The sequence below is a fragment of the Symphalangus syndactylus genome, chromosome 22 (genome assembly GCF_028878055.3).
Source record: "Symphalangus syndactylus isolate Jambi chromosome 22, NHGRI_mSymSyn1-v2.1_pri, whole genome shotgun sequence".
NCBI lineage: Eukaryota > Metazoa > Chordata > Mammalia > Primates > Hylobatidae > Symphalangus > Symphalangus syndactylus.
The window spans coordinates 13,491,906-13,498,354 of record NC_072444.2 but is presented as its reverse complement, the minus strand read 5'-3'; positions in this window follow the sequence as shown (position 1 = coordinate 13,498,354).

The following is a 6,449-nucleotide window of genomic DNA, read 5'->3' as shown; positions in this document are numbered from 1 at the left end:
TCACTGTCCAAACTGCTCAGGCTGCCAGAGTGGCCAATGCAGGGCCCTCTTATAGGGTAAACGCACCTGACAGGGATAACTGAAGCACACCCCAAGAATGACCCTGTGTGGAAGACCTGAATATGCATTCCTAGCCAAGGAATCTGGGAGTAGCCAACCTGTTTCTTACCTGCGATGAATATCTGAGCCCCTGCCCCATCCCTTCTGGTGGAACACTGGCCATACAGGGGATTGAGGCCCTGCGTTTCGGGTTAAATGAAGATTGCCAGGTGGAGGTCATTAGGGGAGGGTGTTAAGTGAAAATGCTCTATAAACTGCATGCTGTTTTCAAGGGGCTGAGGTTTTCCTGCCCAGTCGGCCGCCACTGGTATGTTGTCCAGCCCACCGCCCCTGGACCATTTCTGTATGTAAGGCGGTTCTCCTGTCCAGTTCACCACCAGCGGACTCTCTCTCCTGTAGCAAGCCCCTAACAAACTCCCATGTTCCTTCCTTCCTTTCCTTCCTTCCCTTCCTTCTCTCTTTCTTTCTCTCTCTCTTTCCTTCCTTCCTTCTTTCCTTCTTTCCCTTCCTCCCTCCCTCTTTCCTTCCTTCCTTCTTTCCCTCCCTCCCTCCCTCTTTCCTTCCTTCCTTCCTTCCTTCTTTCTCTTTCTTTCTTTCTCTTTCTTTCTTTCTCTCTCTCTTCCTGTCTTTCTTTCCTTTCTTTTTCCTTCCTTCCTTCCTTTCTTTCTCTTTCCTTCTTTCCTTCTTTCCTTCCTTCCTTCCTTCCTTCCTTCCTTCCTTCCTTCCTTCCTTCCTTCTTCTTTCTCCTTCCTCCCTTCCTTCCTTCCTTCCTTCCTTCCTTCCTTCCTTCCTTCCATCCTTCCTTCTTGAGTCACAGTCTCGCTTTGTTGTCCAGGCAGGAGTACAGTGCCATGATCTCAGCTCACTGCAACCTCCGCCTCCTGAAACCCCCATGTTTCGTTTGCTGGCTATGGATCTTTTCTTTGGCCTCTCAAACCTGGTGCCTTCCCTACTGAGGTTAATAGGTGTTCAGCACCACACCTCTTCCCACCCTTTGCCCTGCCCTGCCATTCCCTCAATCTCAATTCTTTCCCCCTCACATTCATTGGCACCTACCCTGTGCCAGGCCCTAACCTACAAGGGAAGTCAGGCACTTACGACAGGAGGTGATCAGGAAGGTGCACCTGGGTCAGGTCTCAGAGGATAAGCCGGTGAGTAACCCCATTACTTTGGGAGGCCGAGGCAGGTGGATCACCTGAGGTCAGGAGTTTGTGACCAGCCTGGCCAACGTGGTGAAACCCCATCTCTACTAAAAATACAAAAATTAGCCGGGTGTGGTGGGGGGCGCCTGTAATCCCAGCTACTCGGGAGGCTGAGGCAGGAGAATCGCTTGAACCCAGGAGGTGGACGTTGCAGTGAGCTGAGATGGCGCCATTGCACTCCAGCTTGGGTGACAGGAGTGAAACTTTGTCTCAAAAGAAAAGAAAAGAAAAGAAAAAATGTTCAACCAAGAACCGTGAAACCTCTAGCACAGTGTCTGGCCCCGGACGGACGTTTGCTAAATGAAAGCTCTAGGAATGCTGATGGCTTTCTCTTACCCCATGCTTCTAGGGGTGGGATTCCCACGTATCCCTTTGTTGACGTTACCCCAGTGAAGCACTCAGTCATCACTGGAACCTCTGTAAACATGGCCAACCCTAAGGTCATGCGGCTGAGCAGAGAGATTAGATGATTTGATGTTATACAAGCCTTGGTTTAAATCCCACCCTCTGGTGCCTCAATCACTAACAGGGGGAACTTGGCCTCCTTTCTGGGCCCCAGTTTCTTTCTCTGTAAGTGGAGGACACGTTCCAAGACAGCAGAGAACTTCCCTGCCTGACCATATCCCTACCCGCGGGAAGAGTGCTTGGCATACACCTGGCCCTCAATTCACATTTGTTTAAAAATGAATCAGTGGGCTGGGTGCGGTGGCTCACGCCTGTAATCCGAGCACTTGGGAGGCCGAGGCGGGGGATCATGAGGTCAGGAAATCTAGACCGTCCTGGCTAACACGGTGAAACCCCCTCTCTACAAAAAAATACAAAAAATTAGCCGGGCGTGGTGGCAGGTGCCTGTAGTCCCAGCTATTCAGGAGGCTGAGGCAGGAGAATGGCGTGAACCTGGGAGGCAGAGCTTGCAGTGAGCCGAGATGGCGCCACTGCACTCCAGCCTGGGCGACAGAGCGAGACTCCGTCTCCAAAAAAAAAACAAAAGGAAAAATGAATCAGTGAATGGTTACTGTCTTAGTTCATTTGGGCTGCTACAACAAAATACATTAGGCAGAGTCATTTATAAATAATAAAAGTTTATTTCTTACGGTTCTGGAGACCAAGAAGTTCAAGATCAAGGTGCTAGCAGATTCAGTGTCTGGTGAGGACTTGCTCTCTGCCTCATAGATGGTGCCTCTTGTGGAGTCCTCATGTGGTGGAAGGGGCTAGGGCACTCTCTTCAATCTCTTTTCTAAGGGCATCAATCCCATTCCTTTTTTTTTTTTTTCCCCAAGACAGGATCTTGCTCTGTTGCCCAGACTGGAGTGCAGTGGTGCAATCATGGCTAACTGCAGCCTCAACCTCTTGGGCTTAAGTGATCCTCCTACCTCAGCCTCCTGAGTAGCTGGGACTACAGGCACACACCACCACACCAGGCTAATTTTTGCATTTTTTGTAGAGACAGGGTCTCACTATGTTGCCCAGGCTGGTCTCAAACTCCTGGCCTCAAGGGATCCTCCCACCTTGGCCTCCCAAAGTGCTGGGATTACTGGCGTGAATCACCATGCTGGCCTCTTGATCCCGTTATTGAGGGCATAGCCTTCATGGCCTCCCCAAGGTCCCACCTCTTGCTACTATTACACGATGTTTCAACATATAAATTTTTGGGGGACTCCAACATTCAGACTATAGCAATTGCCTATCTTGCAGAATGGCTGGGAGACTCAGATGAGGTTAAATGTGTAAAATATGTACTATAGAACCTGGTTCATCTTTCTTCTTTCTCCCTTCTCCTTCTTTTCTCTTTTATTCCCTTCCCTGGACTTATGACCGTTAAGAACAAACTGACTGCTCTGAACCTCCGTGCTGTATCTCCAATAGCAACCAAGCCTGTGGCTTTCTCCCCGCCTGTGGCGACACTGTACCTGCTTCAGTCTCCGGTCCCTCCCTCTGTTGCTCTTGCATTCCAGTTAATTCCAACTGCTGTTCTTCTCATACGGACTGGCCAAAGCTTATCTTCCTTACGCCCCCTTGCTCCTTAGAGTGGGAAGGGAAAATGGGCTCCAGTAGTCAAAGGGGCTGAGCAGCAGCTCTGGGGTCTCAGAGTTGTCTCATCCGCATCAGCACCAGCGGGGGAGGTGGGGGCTGCCTCCATCTCTCTGGCTATACCTGCCTCAACTTATTGTTTCTGTCCCATGGTCTGGAATGCAGGTGGGGACAGCAACAGGGGACAAGCATTGGTGACATCAGGCCATAGTCTCCCTGTCCAGGTTGACACTCAGACTTGGGAGGGACACAGAGGCTCTGGCTGTCTGGGAATCTGGAGGAGCTCCAATCCTGCTGGCCCAATTCTCTGGGTGGAAACTCAGGCCAGCCCTGTATGTTCCTAGAGTTGGGAGCTCAGGCGGTCAGAGGTTTGCAGGCATCACAGCCATGCAGTACCCCCATCCTCAACTCTGTTGCAACAGCGGGTGTAATTGGGGTCCCTCTAGGGTGCTGATTTGAGGCTATGGAGAAAGTGATGGTGTAATGGCACTGTTCCCTCAACTTGCTTCAGAGGAATCACCAAAGAAGTTTATGAAAAATACAGATTCCCCCCAGCACGTTGGGAGGCCAAGGCAGAGGATCACTTGGGTCCAGGAGTTCGAGGCCAGCCCGATCAACAGGGTGAAACCTGTTGGCAAAAATACAAAAAATACAAAAGTTAGCCAGGCTTGGTGGTGCGTGTTTGTAGTCCTAGCTACTTGGGAGGCTGAGGTGGGAGGATCACCTGAGCCAGGGGAGGTAGAGGCTGCAGTGAGCTGTGATCATGCCACCGCAATCCAGCCTGGGTAACAAAGTGAGGCTCTGCCTCAAAAACAAACAACCAGATTCCTAGAAACTATGAGTTTAGCAGGTCTGGGGTGGGGTTGGGGAAGCTGTATTTTTAGTAAGCTTCCCAGAGTATTTTCATGAACTAGGGCAAGTAATCTCTCTGAGCCACATTTTCCTCCTTTGTGAAATATCAATAATACAACCTGTCATGGAGAGAAGGGTGCCAGGAGGATGAATGATCAAGTACATAAGTGCCAAGCAACACAGTTGACTTCTTCTCTTTCTTATGGCTTTGACTACTGCTACTATTATATTACTAGTCATTGATTCCTGGGCTTGACTCTGCCATACCTTGCAGGCAAGTGACAACTTGGAGAATCACCTCTCTCGCTGGGCAGGGTGGGGCTGTGGAGATTCCTGGAAATGGGATCGGACCCAGGACTCTCAGGAATGATGAGGTCCCCAGCCAGCTCCAGGGTACGCGGACGCTCTGCCTTCTGGCTGGTTCCAGCTCCATCTGCAGGCCTGGGCTGCCTGGGAGGCAGGGGACCTCAGGGGTCATGCAGCCTGGTCCCTGCCCCTCAGTGGAGACAGGGCCAACCTGAGGAGGGCTGAGTCACAGACTCGAAGCCATCCACCCCTCTCTTCAGACACTCAGACTCCACCCTCCCAGAATCATTTCTGAAATGTTTGTCACCCAGAGGAGGGCAGAGAGCTTCGTGTTACTGTGAGTTGGAAGAGATATTTATGGCTCTTAATAAAAAAACTTCTTTTTTGGGATGGAGTCCCGCTCTGTTGCCCAGGCTGGACTACAATGGCTGGATTTTGGCTCATTGCAACCCCTGCCGCCCGGGTTCAAGTGATCCTCCTGCCTCAGCCTCCCAAGCGGCTGGGATTACAGGCGCCTGCCACCATGCCCAGCTAATTTTGTACTTTTATTAGAGAGGGGATCTCATCATGTTGGCCGGACTGGTCTGGAACTCCCGACCTCAGGTGATCCACCTACCTCGGCCTCCCAAAGTGCTGGGATTACAGGCGTGAATCACTGCACCTGGTCTTAATAAAAAACTTCTGTAGCTACCGGGTCTCACTTGGTGAGAATAGTCCACCTGTTAGGTTGTTTTCCACTAATAAACAAGGTGAAGACAGTTAACCTTTGGCCAAGTGTGACCCAAGCAACAGGAAGTAGACTTGTTTGCAGTGGGTGGGGAGAGGGGAGCCGTCATCCGGCTGACCTGGCTGCCGTGGAGGGTGAATGGGCTGGGGGGGCTGCCCAGGTAGACCCATCCCTCTGCACAGAGGTGTTGGGTCTAAACCAGTGACACCGAGGAGATGTTAAACATTGATTACCATCAGATAAGAACACCACCACCTGTCACTGTGTCCCAGGAAAGGGGAGGGGTGGGGAAGAGAAGAGGAGATGTAGCTAGGAAGAGAAGGACACTGTCCACTCTGGGAAGGGTCCCTCTGGGGCGACTGGTGTTCCATCCTCTTTCTCAGAAATGTTCAGAAAAGGCTTTGGAGGTCAGGTGTGGTGGCTCACGCCTGTAATTCCAACTACTTGGGAGGCTGAGGCAAGAGGATCACTTGAGCCCATGAGTTCAAGACCAGCCTGGGCAACACGGCGAAACCGTCTCTACCAAAAATACCAAAAATTATCTGGGCATGGTGGCATGCACCTGTAGTCCCAGCTACTCGGGAGGCTGAAGTAGGAGGATCACTTGAGTCCAGGAGGTCAAGGCTGCAGTGAACCGTGTTCATGCCACTGCACTCCAGCCTAGGCCACAGGGTGAGACCCTTTCTCCAAAAGGAAAAAAAAAGAAGACTTTGGAGCAAGGTGACCAGGAGCAGTTGTGCCTTGGGGACCTCATTAGGAGGCCTCCCCTCCTTAGCCTCCACTAGTCTCATCCTCCAAGAATCCAAGCAAGTGTGGAAAGCTTCCTCTCTCAATGAGGACTGAAAGCCCTAGGTCTGCGCTCCAACTCCGTCACAGCCTCAATAGCGGGATCTCAGGTAGGTCCCCTCTCCCTCTGGGCTTTGGCTTCCTCATGGTAGGGGTCGTCTGAGATGCAGTGATGCAGAGGGTATGGCAGCAGTCTGAGAGCACAGAGTGTGCAATACTGCCTCTGTGGGGGCTCAGGGAGGCTGGATGGACAGAGGCCATCTGAGATCACCACTGCCACCCACAATGGCTTCTGCCTACGATCTCAGGGAGAAGGTTCCCCATCATTTGTCTCTGAACTCTGTCTCTAGAAGGCCCTGCAGTCCCTCCTCTTTCCCACCCAAGACCCCTCTGGCTTTGCCTGTCCTGAGGAAATCCAGGTCATTTAAGCCCATGAGAAAATGCCAGGTGCATCTGAAGCCAATCCGAATTGGGGGAGGGGGTCA